Raw genomic sequence first — 15,261 nt, 5'->3', positions numbered from 1 at the left:
CTACTTCCTTGCCTTTTCCAGCTGCCAGTGGTCACCACCATTCCTTGGTTCATGGACCCTTGCCACTGTCTTCAAAGCTAGCAATGGTAGGTTGAGTCCTCATACTGCTCTTTCCTGTTCTTTCATAATCACTTCTCTCGCCACTAAAAGGCTCTCCAATTATAAAGAAACATGTGATTAGTTTAGATAATAGCTAGATAATCCACCATAATCTCTCCATCTCCAGGACTTTAACTTAATCACATCTGCAAAGTCCCCTCGGCTGTGTAAGGTAACAGGTTATGGAATTAGGACACAGACATTTTGGGGCAAGGGGAGCAACAGCTTATTGCAGTCTGATTATAAGAGAGTGGTGCCACTCAGTGCTTGAACTATGGACCTAGCCTCTTGTTCTGGTTCCACATGTACAAGGCAACTTACTAATAATATTTTTGATTGCCTATAGGTTAATTATAGGAAAAGAATGTGCTGTTGAGAGGATACAATGTCCATTATATTAGACATTATATTAAATATACCCCCTGGCTGGTTTGGCTCAGTGGATTGAGCGTCGGCCTGCGAGCTAAGTGTCGCTGGTTCAATCTTCCAGTCAGGGCACATCAGAGAAGGAAAACTCTGATTCCAAAAAACCTCCGCTGCCTTGCGGCACACCTCTTCAGGGGAAAGGCTAGGGGAGTAAACCCCAACAGAAAATCTGGAGCCTGAGTCCCTAAGGCGGTTTGACGTTGTAGTCATCACCGGCAACTCCTGCGGCGCACCTGAAGCCAAGCTGTATTGACTCCGTCTTTCCCTTGGACCCTTCAGCTGCGAAGAGAGGGGGGGTCTGCTGCATGGGCAACAGCAGACCCTCCATATCACCCCGCCCAGGCTCTGTAGCTTCAGCTTCACTGGAGAGGACACTCCAGCGTCATCGCAAGATGTCGATTCAACACGGGAGGAGACAGATACCGTGTCACTCCTGAGTCGGACTGCACAGCCATTCTCGGCGATGCAGATAGACTCTTAAGAAGCTACACCATCGTCTCTCGAGACGGACGGCTGCCGATGATATTAAATAATTTGTTTTCTGAGTTATACATTAGTGTCTTGTGAGTGCTGTCAGAATGAGTCAGAATCTCTTAGTCCAAAAACTCTAGGACTCAGGCAAGATCAATTACCTGAATCTTGAAGTTAGGGATCAGAGACAGAGGTGAGAGGGTTAGGTATATTTAACAGGTCTATATCTATGATTAAAAAAAAAGTTTGAAAATCATGTTTAAGAAGCTATCTATAATTAGATATATGTAAGAGTGAAGTGTGTCACTCTTTGCTTTACAAGACTTGCATCAACACAGAATAGTCACAGTTTTCTGATTGTACTTGTGTAATCAGTCAACTGGTTTGAAGTAAATGTCCTTAGAAGGCAGTGGGGAATTTCAAATCAACAACTTTTAAAACCTGGAACATATAAATCAGTGATTGCCTAGGGCTTGGGTATTGGGGGAGAATAGGGAGCGACTGGTAATGAGTAAGTTATTCACAACTCTGTGAATAACAAAAAAACCATTGCATTGTACATTTTAAATGGGTAAAATATCTTGATAAAGTTCTTTTAAAAACTTGGGCCACAAAGAGAAGACAGTGATAGGAGGACCTGATTAAATACTAGGATTAAATGGATGGAAGGGTCTTACACCATTTATGATATTAATAAAGAGTCTTCTAGGTGATTTGATGTTTTGCCAAAACACTCTGCGGGAGACATGATGAAGCTGCCAATCACCACTTGCCCATAGCTGTGGCCTTCTGAGTCATCTGAATAGTTTCCATGGAGGAATGTTCAAGCTTAATGCAGAATTCGATGCAGATTCATTGCTCCACTGGCTCATTTTGAATGAGACAGCCACACAGTACACATCCTCACTCAGTGGTGTCTACCACCCCCACTGTCTAGAACAGTGAAGTCGTCATTGTTCATGCATGTTCATTCCAGTTCACTCTCTTGGCTCCCAGGTTACATCTATGTGGCGCAAACTGTTCTTGTTATATTAATAATGGTTGGACTTTTTCTGGACAGACCTTGTATACAACACACTCATTACAAAAATTATAAATACCAAATGTGAGTCTGATGTTAACTTCCAATGTTCTTCACTAAATAATAAGTATGAAAGGGAACCATTCCCATGCGGATTCCATTTTATTTACTTTTTAAATTTTTATTGTTTACAGTATTACAAATGTCCCCATCCTCCCACCCCCACCCCCTGCCCTTTGCCCTCCTCCACCCAGCCTTCTTCCCCACTTCCCTCAGGCCATAACCGAACTATTGTCTGTGTCTATGAGTTATGTGTATATGTTCTTTGGCTGATCTCTTTACCTTCTTTCACCCAGTTCCCTTGCACACGCCCCTTCTGACAGCTGTCAGTCTGTTCCATGTATCCATGCCTCTGTTTCTACTTCGTCAGTTTATTTTGTTCATTAGATTCTACATGTACATGAGATCATATGGTATTTGTCTTTCACTGACTGGCTTATTTTACTTAGCATACTGATCCCATTTTAGATGCTCATATTTTGTTGCCCTTATTCTGTATTGTGTGTTGATTCTCTGTAAGCCCTAAGTCATTCCATGTGCCACGACAGCCTGTGTGAGATTCATGCTTTCTTGTATCAAGGTTACCATATTAAACTCAAAGAATTTTTGGACTCTACTTGTTAATGTGGAAAGTTCACTTCAGGAGCCAACCTTCATTTGCTCTATTTTATAGTTATAACTATTTATTATAATGCCCAATAATGACTCCACTGATCTGTACAATGTTGTTAAATGACCTCTCTGCACTTCTTTTTACCTGCATCCTCTTTCTTAGGAACAATAACACCCCCTTTATCCAAACACCATACCAGAGCAAAAACTGGCTATAAGAGGTCACTAGGTAGTTATGCTTTTAAATTAGAAGCTCAGGCAAGGTTACGTAGCTGATATGAAAATAGTCAACTAAATAGCCTCCAACATCCCCCTTTGAATAAGTGATCAAATCATTTCAAAGAAACATTTTCCTGAAACTGATACATTAAAGCAATTTAGTTAAATTAATAAATTATCCAAGCCCATCAACAGGGGTTCCTTCAGTCTTAAAAGGGAACACTCCCATCATAGGAGCTTAGACAAAATGGTTTAGTTACTTGTTTATAAGAGAGTTATAAGAGACCACTCTCCATTCTCAGAATAACAGAAATAATGAAGGTTGCAACCCAAATCCTTAGGTTTAACTGTGCTTATATACTGGTTCATCCACTGAACCACATGCCTATCATACTGTCATATGCTTCCATGCAATACAATTTATTCCCAAATCATGGTATATCTAGTTGTATATGCAGAAAGAATGTGATGGTCCAAGAGAAAATCAATATATACTATCTGCACTGTAGAGTGCAGTATTATATAATTTCCTTGCTCTTAAATATAAATAACTGACCTTGTAGAACAAACATACCATAAATTCAGCTCCTGATGCAAGACTACCATTGTCAAATAGTTTATATCATTCATTTTTCAGGTTTCTGCAAAAAGTAAGAATTACATTTAAAACTGGAGACCTTTGAATATTGTTACAAAATGGCTTACAAAGCAATTTATAACACATTTAAAGTTTGTCAAGATTGTATTGTGTTTTTAATGCATACAGATACTCAGGTCCATATTCCAGGGATCTTTTCAGACAATCAAAAGCTGAATTTTCCAAGCAGGCAGCTGTAGCTCATTAGATCTGCCATGGACCGTGAAACCCACTTGCCAATAATGTCGAAAGATATTACTCATTTCAATCTTGCCTAAGAGGACAGATCTTTCTTTGATAAAACATTAGTGAAAAACACTGAATCTAGGGTTGTGACAGGAACAGCTTAGCACACATGGATGGAAACTCAATAGAGAAACTAAAGCCAAGTGGAGATGGCAGATTGATGTTCTAGCTTTTCACCTTCCGAGGCTAGAGCTTCCACCTAGATTTTAAGGAGAAAAGCAAAAAGTAGCAATAACAATGCATGTGCAGCATGTATCATAATCACACCATCTGACCTGACAGACCTGTCAGGCTGAATAGCAAAGTCTCTGCCTATGATTGAGTTTTATAATCTCACCTGCTAAAAACAGAGAAACTTAAAGGGTCAATCAAATCAGTTTTGAATGTCAGTCGCTGTCTAAGCAATGTAGTTAATCAGAAAAATCAGGATCAAAATTAGAATTTATCTAAGTCCTCAGTCAGTGATCACAGAAACAACTGAGGAAATTCTAGACATTTAACATCCTGTCGAATTAGGCTGAATATTAGTATGCCACAGCTAGTATGTCGAAGATGAAAATATAGCTACCTGGGCAATTTGTGTAAACATTAAGTAGCCTTGCTCTTCAGACAAATCTTTCAGTTTTAAAATCTAAATTACTACTTAATACACAACTAAAATTCAGCTGGGTACATACGACCTGATGTTCAGTGTAGACAGCACTAAGAGGGATTCTTGGATACAAGTTATGTTCTATTTTTTTAAGTCCTCATCCAAGGACATATTTATTGATTTTAGAGAGAGAGGAAAGCGGGGAGAGAGAGAGAGAGAGAGAAACAATGACATAAGAGAGAAACATCAAGTGGCTGACTCCCATACACGCCTCAACCTGGAATCAAACCTGCAGTATAGGTTATGTGCCCTGACTAGTAATGGAATCCATAACCTTTTGGTGTACGGGGCTCCAAACAACTGAGCCACCCGACCAGGGCAGTTACGTTTTATTTCTTGATCAAAGTAGTAGCTATATGGTATCACCAAGTTATAAAGAATTGAGTTGTACACTTACAATACGATGTCAACCTTTGTGATTAAAGAAGCTTTGTGATCAAAGAAATATCATGTGCCCTTGTCAGCTGCTCCATGAATTTAGTCTCTGAGAAAAGCTATACACAGATAGTATCAAATTCCGATCCCCTATTTGATAAGAGATCATCTCAGCCTCACACTCACCAGTTTTTCAGCTTCATTCAAACTAAATTGTTTAAGGATAGACTCAAATATACATCTTAGAGCAACGGAACATGTTACATTATATTTAGATCTTTAATCTTACAGGTTATAAAATGAGAATTCTTTCTATTCTAAAGACTTAGGAAAGTATTTTTTAAAATAGTCCTGATAACTATGATGCTTTATTCATGAGCAACCTACCAAACCACAACTCATGCATATTGCTCTTTAACAGTCACACAAAGTAGTTTTTGAAAAAATACATTACAGAGTACAATACTTCAATAATAGAGGGTGCTCAAAATATTTGATATTGATGACAGAGGCAGACAGATGTACTAAGGCAATGAATGACAAAAGTATTTAAGAGAAATCATGACGGGAAAAATAAGACCCAGATATGAATTCCAATTTTTCAAAACACTGTGCAAAGATATATCTACTTTCCAGGTATTGTTAGAGTATAAGAGATACCAAAGTGTTAACACTACAGTGAATTACTTAAAATTCTATTTTAGCTTATTATTTTTATACTTTGGAACCATTGCTCAGCATCAAGTTAGTCTACTATATCCACAACTAGGAGTTATAAAGGGATAACATCTCTTTTTATGAGACAAGTGTATTACAAATGTGGTATTATAATGACAAGAGACAAAAATCTATATGTGTAATTTTATATATATCACAAGAATCTCAAGACTATGATAGTATAGTAGACTAAGACAGACAGTAGTAATTAGCTACATTTCTTTAAAAAAAAAATCATAGTTACTCCCTATGTTTTAGAAACATAAATCATCCAAGAAGGCAAACCCCAACTCAGACTAACTGTTCACAAGACAAAGAAAGTAATGTTATTGGTCTTTATTTGTTTCTGTTAATAATACAGCAACAATTTGAAATCTGATTCCGTGAAAGGAGCATTTTTCTTAGAAAAGAAATATTTATGTAACTTGCTATAAATTAAAATTAATATAATGGTTCAAAATTCAAAGAAATAAAAATGATTAAATTTAGTTTTAATCTTTGGTTAAAATAAACTTTTAAATGGCTGTCTAATATTAATGGCTCGGTTTTTCCACATGAGTTATACCTTTTAAAAAGTATTTTTAGGAAATGGCAGCATAATCAGCCCAAAGTTCATGCCAGTTCCTCCCTAACCTTAACCGTGGCCTCAATGAAATAGTCCCCTTAAATTTAAGTTATTTTCAAATAATCAAAAATTGAATCATGAAATTTCCATCAATGTAGGTCAAAAACAGTCAAATACTGGCAGTTTCATGTCTTAACCTAGTCATAGTTTTTCAGACACTTCCAACTCTAGGAAAAAGTAAATAGACACACAAAAAAAGTTGACATAATGTGAAAATACATGTAAAAAATGTTTCCAAGGGAAAAAACTAAATGAAAATGTATAATGATAAATAAAAATAGTGGGTTGTATGAGAAGGAAAAAATATCAGGTAGTTTAACAGGTTGCTGAAATCCTGGTAGTAATTGATGAATCGACTTCTTCACCTTTTATGAAGAGGCTGTACTTAGCAAATCACTGTGTAAGTTGCCTCAATAATAGCATTCTTGCTATCAAGTTTACTTGCAATGATTCAAACAAAGAAATTAATTTCTTAGATGATAAAAAAGGTTATCTGAAATGGGGAAAATATAGGAGACTGCGCTTTCTGCTAATAAAACAGACAAATATCAGTCTAGGTACCAAATTCAGAGCTGTATCATGCTCTGCAAAATGTGAATTCCCTATAGCCCAACCACTACCATTACTTAAGACACACACACACACACACACTCTTGCCCAGATTTACCTATTTTAGTAGAATTCCTAGTTTTAGCACTGAAAGTTCCATGAACTAAAAGCCCAAGCCTAGACAAGCTGGGATGGCTAGTAACCCAGTTCTACAGCTACCTATCCACGCATGTGCACGTCCACACACACACACACTCACCCATCCATGTCCCGAACTCCAAAGGATGTTTTCCTAAAATTTATAATAAATTTATTAACTCTTCAGAAAATAAGTGGTCTACAATTATCCAAATAGCTATTATACTTGTTTTAAGACTCATCAATAAATTATGTAACTGGTAGTGATCAAATTTGAGAACTTAGAAACTGCCATTCATCACAAGCCATCAAGTCACTCTTTCTTAAAAGGTTGCATGTTTAAATCATATTCATATTCATAAGTATTATCACTGATAATCTCTTACAATTACTCCATTTTGTAAATATGAGGAAAATCTCTGTGGCTTTCTATAGATTTGAATCTCAGCTCTATCACTTACAACGTAACTTTAGGAGAAATTGCTTAACTTCATAATTCTCTATTTCCTAGTATGTAAAATGGGGATAATAACAGTAACCACCTCATAGGGTTTTCATAAGTGTTAAGTGATGTAATGTACATAAAATACTTACTACAACATGATAGCATAAAATTAATTCTCAATAAATGTTACTTATGATTATAATTGCTAATAGTATTACTGTACTCTTAATTTGCAGGTGCTTTGAAGGTGGCAGTAACCTATTCCTGTCTTCTTTGGTGAAAACACTTCCTATTAAAAATAATTTATTTCCTTTTATAATATTTAGATTCCCAGGATTATTCTAACTATAAAAACTAAGAAAATCTCCACTAGTTTAAAAGAATGTCCTTGTAATAAAATTAATTTATTCTTTATATGTAATTTCTTCCCATTATTGAATTTCAACAACAGATGTAATAGTGAAAGTAAAGAATAAAAATCATAACCATCAGAGAGATGCAAATAAAAACCACAATGAGATACCACCTCACACCAGTCAGAATGGCCATCATCAACAAATCAACAAACAACAAGTGCTGGCGAGGATGTGGAGAAACGGGAACCCTACTGCACTGTTGGTGGGAATGCAGACTGGTGCAGCCACTGTGGGAAACAGCATGGAATTACCTCAAAAAACCAAAAATGGAACTGCCTTTTGAACCAGCTATTCCACTTCTAGGATTATACCCGAAAAATCCTGAAACCCCAATTCAAAAGAACCTATGCACCCCTATGTTCATAGCAGAGCTGTTTACAATAGCCAAGTGCTGGAAACAGCCTAAGTGCCCGTCTGTAGATGAGTGGATCAAAAAACTGTGGTACATTTACACAATGGAATACTATGCAGCAGAAAGAAAGAAGGAATTCCTGCCATTTGCGACAACACGGATGGAACCAGAGAGAATTATGCTTAGTGAAATAAGCCAGGCAATGAAAGAAAAATACCATATGATATCACCTAATACAGGAGACTAAGGAACAACACAAACAAATGAACTAAATTGAACAAGGAGCAGAATAACAGTTATCAGGGGGGAGAGGGGAGGGAGAGAAGGGGTATAAGTAAGGGAAGGGTTTAGTCAAAGAACATGTATAAATGACTCAGGGACATGGACAATGGGGTGGGAAATGACTGTGGGAGAAGGGGTGGGCTGGGTGGAGGGGAGCAATGGGGGAAAAATGGGACAACTGTAATTGAAAAACAATAACACACACAAAAAAGAATAAGAATCAGAGCTCCTTGCCCCCTAACTTTAATAAAATACAATATTGAAGACACTAAAATACAGGTGATAAAGTTTTATCTCAGATAAAAAGAACAAGTGTAAACATGAAATCAAAGGAGTTAAATTAGATTTGAGATTTTGAGGAAACCTTTAAAGTCATCTAGTCCAATGCCCTCATTTTATAAATTAAATCCCAGAAAGGTGATTTGTTATGGCCAGAAGAATCAGAGGTAGTACAGAAATTTGGGTTTCCTGATACCTACTCTAATTATCTTTTCAATATGCTTCTCTCCAAATCATAAGAGAAAATCATGAAATAAACCCCTATTCCAAAATGTCTAATAAAAGTCATCTTTGCATACATACAGATAATTAAGAGAAGGTGTGATGAGAATGATGAAAGAAAAATAACTCTATATTTTCTACGATAGTATGATATGGTAGAAACTACACTTTGAAGTCAAACAGAGCCCGAGCTCTGTCTCATTCCTTCACTCTGTGTAAATGGTCAGAGTACTTACTCTATCTGAGCTTCTAACAGGTTCCTCATTTGTGAAATGGAGATGATGTCACCTAGAAGAAATAAATAAGATAAAAAGAGTTAGAATAGCACAATAGTTGGGAGTCATACTACCTCAGTTTGAATCCCAATTCCACAATTTACTTGTTTTACCAAGTTACATAACTTCTTTGAACTATGATAAGTACTTTAGCAAAGAACATGGCATATAATTGTAACAAGTTTTAGTGTTATCAACAATATAAAAAATCACCTGGCACTTAGTGGGTAGTGAATAATAAAAACCACCATCACCACCAACAACAAATATCTGCTTTTATAAGTAAAACAGATTGATAAAGCCAACATGATATATGAAATCAATGCTATCTATCCTATAATATGCCCATATCCTGAAATGTGTGAGAAGTTCATTAGATTGGGATTAAATGTGAAATTCAAAAAGTGCAAAAGCTGAAACCGAGTAAGTAAATAATCGTCCTGTAGTGACAATTCTTAAAAAATTGTGGTTTTCAGCATATCGAACTTTAAAATGCTCAGTTCACAAGTCTGAAAATATAGTACAAAGTCAGAAGTTAAGTGATAGCAAGACTTAAAATGTATGAAATAAAGCTAACTGAGGCATCTCATGTTGCCACCGATGCCCAGCCTAGACACACCCCTTGGCCCATGGCCATCTACCCCTACTACCTACCAGCTGCAACCCAGCTATGGGTGAGGGGATGCCGGACCAGAGCTTCCTGCAGACCATCTTCTAGAGGGTTGATCAAGACAGTAGAGGTGTGATATCTGACAATGAGCTTCAGCAAGCACTGCCCAATAGCACCTGGATTCTATCTAATCCCGTGACTGTCAAGTCAATCATATCAATGTTTGACTGTGAGAACAAGGCTGGTGTGAACTTCAGCAAGTTTACAAGCATCTGAAGTACATCATGGACTGACAGAATGTCTTCAACACCTACAACAGGGACAACTCAGAAATGATTTGCAAGAACGAGCTCAAGTGAGCACTCTCAGGTTTTGGCTACAGGCTCTCTGACCAGTTTCATGACATACTCATTCAAAAGTTTGACAGACAATTTTATCCAGGACTGCAGCGTCTTGCAGAGGTTCACAGATATAGTCAGGCTCTACCATACGGATCAGAACAGCTGGATTCAGGTGTCATATGAACAGTATCTCTCCATGACCTTCAGCATCATATAACACTGGTCTTTTACAAATAGCAACATGACTTACAGAAAAAAGGCTGAAAATACCAAAACACAGCAAGGATGCAATAGACGCTGTTCTTCCTTTAGACTTCATATAATTAATATTTGGGGATCCAACAGTACATATGTGGATAAGCTGATTAATATTTTTGCAATTATAGCAATAGCCATATTGTTATTCACATATAGGCATTTGATTTGAGACCGTCTAATTGTGCCATGAGGTAAGATATAATAACGTTTCAAGTATTCTGCATGTAACACATTCATCTTGTGCTTTTCTATATAGCTCCAGTTCTACAGTGGAAATACTTTTATTAGCCAATAGGATATAATACAGAACTTGCACAGAAGGCATTGCATGTACCTTACTTTATTTAGAAAGGGGGTTATTGTAATCATTTGAATATGTAATGTAAGCAATATAGCAATGTGGCCCTTGGGGAAAAAAAGAAAAAGAAATAAAGATAAAATTACAGCAATGATACATTAGAAAATCTGTAAAAGACCAAAAGAAACCGTCAACTTCGGAAGACTGTCTATTATGACCTGGCTTTCATAAGCTTCTAATCAAAAATATAATAAAAGACAAAGCAACAGTAGAAAACCAAATCCAACATATCACCATTTAAGAGAAGCAACTCCCAGGTGATTAGAAAAGATCTATTTCTGAACTGGGTGGAAAGGCATGATTCCTAAATCCAAAGGGAAATTAAAACCACAAAGTTTAAACAAAACAGGACGAAAAAAAAAATCAATACCTCACAAAATAAAAAGGAATAATTTAGTTTGCAGTTTTTTCTTTACAAAAATTCTATTTTTAGATCAGATACAGTGGTTTAAGATGCTACCATGTCTTCAAGTTCCTTTTGATAGGAAAACACCTGCTTTGTCCTGCTACTTCCAAAGGTAAATAGGAGGTTTTGCATTTAAGTTACAATGTGGAACAGTTCAGACTAACCTCATGCCAAAATGGCACATTTCTGAGAGATGCAAAGGTATTCAATAAAAAGCTTTTAAAGGCATATTTTTAAACTTGCAGCAGGAAAGCTTTTCTGTGTCAAGACAGTAATTCCTTTAACAGCATTGATCAAAATGTCATTCTTTTATGAGTGTACAATACCTTTTAATGGCATACAACAAGCCATTAGGGTTATACACCTCTGTATAGCAGACAACTTACTGGAAAAAAGAAAGCACTGGCCAAGATATAGTCAGTAGGTTTTACGCTTCTAATAAGAAAACTTTCCCCCCTAGCTGCCTCATTCTGAACTCCACCACTGAAATTATCCAAAGATTAAATATCAGCTCTCTTCACTTCTGTAATTTAGAAATGCTTTAGACAGGCCTAAACAGCAAGGTCTAAACAGTATCTGGTAGATACCATAGTATGGCCTTGAAAACAGCCTCTCACCCAGGGCCAGTGAGAAATTATTCATGAAGATTAGACAAGAATGATGGTTTTATTTACTTTGCTACTTTCTGGGGAAAGAAGAAAGTGAATTTTAAAAAATGTTATGAGATGATCACTTTTTCATATTTATTTACAAAGCCAAACACTAAAGGAACAATAAAGTTATGTGTTACTCTACCATAAAAATCTCTCATTTCATCAACTAATATCGATTAGGTAATCTTTCATAAAAGGTAATAATTTAAAAATCATCTTAAAACAAGACCTTGTCTTTGGGTTATTCATGCTTAAAGAAATATAAAGTCTATAGCTATTTAGAAAACTTAATTACATGAGTATATAAACCCTTAAAAAACTTCCATCAATTTACCAGATTTCTAACCACTCAGGAAATGGAGAGGTTAGAGGTGGGACAAAATAAAAAAGGGAACTATTCTTGTTTTTCATGTTAAACTTTTATTTATTTTTCACTATTAAAAAATATGACTTTTAAATGAAATGAAATCTTAAATTACAGAACTATGTCAAATATATTGATTGTAGCCTAAATCTTTATAGAGTCTAAAGAATGTTAAGGTAAAACAAAGGATTGTAAGAAAATAACAAGGAAAACTATATGCCAACAAACTGGACAATTTGGAAGAAATTGATAAAATCCTAGAAACATACAATCTTCCAAAACTGAATCAGGAAGAATCAGAAAATCTGAATAGGCCAATTACAAATAATGAAATTGAAGTAGAAATTTTAAAAACTCCCAAGAAACAAAAGTCCTGGACCCAATGGCTTCACAGGTAAATTTTACCGAACATTCAAAGAACACACACCTATCCTTCTCAAACTATTCCTAAAAGTTCAAGAGGAGGAAGGCTACAATTATTCTAATTCCAAAACCAGATAAAGACACTACAAAGAAAGAAAATTATAGGCCAATATTTCTGATGAACAAAAATATTAGCAAACTGGATCTAGCAATAGATTACAAAGATCATATACCATGATCAAGTGGGATTTATTTCAGGATGCAAGATTAGGATACTATCTTCAAATCAGCAAATGTGATATACCACATAAACACAACAAAAGGTAAAAGTAACATGATCATATCAATAGATGCAGAAAAAGCATTTGATAAAACCCTGCAGTCATTTATAATAAAAACTCTCAGCAACGTGGGAGCAGAGGGAACATACTTCAATGTACTGGGTTGGCCAAAAAGTTCATTTGTTTTTTTCTGTAAGATGGCTCCAGTAGCAACTAGTTGTCTTTAACTTCATTTGAAACAATTTTGTTAGATTGTATTCAAGCTGTCACATGAGTGTGCATTTAAAAAAACTTGAGAATTGGTAAATTTTGTGTAGTCATTTTAATACTGAAGATGGGAGAAAACAGGCAACATTTTTGGCACACTATGCTTTATTTCTTCAAAAAAGGTAAAAATGCAACTGAAATGAAAAAACGGATTTGTATAGTATATGGAGAAGCTGCTGTGACCGATCAACCGCCTCAAAAGTAGTTTGCAAAGTTTTGTGCTGGAGATTTCTCGCTGGATGATCCTCCACAGTCAGGTAGACCAGTTGAAGTCAATAGTGATCAAATCGAGACATTAATTGAGGACAATCAACATTATACCACACAGGAGATAGCTGACATACTCAAAATATCCAAATCAACAGGTACAGGTGAAAAGGTAAAATGTGCCTTTTATTTTTATGGAAAAGCCATATGGTCTTTTTGGCCAATCCAATAATAAAGGCCACATGTGACAAACCCACAGCCAACATTATACTCAACGGCAAAAACTGAAAGCGTTTCCCTTAAGAGAGAAACAAGACAGGGATGTCCATTTTCACCACTCTTATTCAACATAGTATTGGAAGTCCTAGCCACAGTAATCAGACAAGCAGAAGAAATAAAAGACATCCAGATAGGAAAGGAAAAATGAAAACTGTCATTATTTGCAGTTGACATGATACTGTATACAGAGAACCCTAAAGGTTTCATCAAAAAACTACTAGAACTGATAAAGGAATTCAGTAATGTAGCAGAATACAAAATAAATATCCAGAAATTGGGTGCATTTTTATACACCAATAATGAACTATCAGAAAGGAAAACTAAGAAAAAAATCCCATTTACAATTGCATCAAAATAAATATATAAATAAACTGTGTAGGAATAAAGTTAACCAAGTATATAAATGATCTGTACTCAGAAAATTATGAGACACTGAAGAAAGAAACCATGATATACAATTAAGTGGATGCATATACCATAATCATGGACAGGAAGAATTAACATTATTAAAATATCCATACTACTCAAAGCTATCTATAGATTCAATACAATTCCTATTAAGATACCAATGGCATATTTCACAAAACTAGAACAAATATTCCAAAAATGTATATAGAACCACAAAAGACACTAAATAGCCACAGCAATCATGAAAAAGAAGAACAAAGTTGGAAGAATCATGCTACCTGATATAAAACTATACTAGAAGGCCATAGTAATCAAACAGCATGGTACTGGCATAAAAACAGACAAATAGATCAATGGGGAAGAATAGATAGCCCAGAAATAAACCCATGAATTTATGGTCAAATAACATTTGATAAAGGAGGCAAAAACATACAATGGGGTAAAGATAGTCTATTCAATAAATAGTGTTGAGAAAAGTGAACAGAAATGTGCAAAAAATGAAACTAGACCACCTTTTTTTCACCATACAGAAAAATAAGCTGAAAATAAATGAAAGACTTAGTGTTAGACTTGAAACAATAAAAGTCCTAAAAGAAAACATATGGAGTAAAACCAAGGACATTTCTTATAGCAATATTTCTTCTGTTATATTTTCTTGGGCATGGGAAACAAAAGAAAAAAATAAACAAATGAGACTGCACCAAATTAAAAGGATTTTGCACAGCAAAGGAAACCATCAACAGAATGGAAAGATGACCAACTGAATGGGAGAACATTTGTCAACGATACATCAAATAAGGGGTTAATACCCCACATTTATAAAAAATGTATAAAACTCAACATCAAAAAACAAACAATCCAATTGAAAAATAAGCAAAGGACCTGAATAAATATTTCTCCAAAGAGGACATACCAATGGCCAACACACACATGAAAAGATGTTCAATGTCACTGATTGTCAGAGAGATGCAATCTAAAACCACAATGAGGTATCACTGCGCACTGTCAGAATGGCTATCATCAATAAATCAACAAACAACCAGTGTTGACAAGGATGTGGAGAAAAGGGAACCCTTGTGCACTACCAATGTCACTCCAATAAATCAATTTTAAAAGAGCATGAAAAATAGCCAAGGGAACAAAACAAAATTACAAAAGAGAATAAAGAGTCAGGAATAAAGTTTTAATTTCCAAGAGAAAGAAAGAGAATCCAACATGCATAAATTTATGGAGCTAATCTTTAAAACTATAATACAAAAGAAGATAGCAGCAAATAAGAGAAGACACAAAACTACATTTTACAAAGGGCTATGAAGGACCTGGGGAAACTGACACAAACACAAAATTT

The 15,261-nt window shown here is 35.6% G+C and overlaps 1 pseudogene; it reads left to right on the top strand.

Moving 5' to 3' along the window:
* The first annotated feature begins 9,800 nt into the window (after positions 1–9,800).
* On the top strand, positions 9,801–10,286 carry LOC149994152 (programmed cell death protein 6 pseudogene; annotated as a pseudogene).
* Positions 10,287–15,261: the final 4,975 nt, after the last annotated feature.

Source organism: Furipterus horrens, unplaced genomic scaffold (genome assembly GCF_987537825.1).
Source record: "Furipterus horrens unplaced genomic scaffold, mFurHor1.1.pri manual_scaffold_13, whole genome shotgun sequence".
Lineage (NCBI taxonomy): Eukaryota > Metazoa > Chordata > Mammalia > Chiroptera > Furipteridae > Furipterus > Furipterus horrens.
The sequence above is the reverse complement of the archived record's forward strand: the minus strand, read 5'-3'. Positions and strand labels throughout refer to the sequence as shown.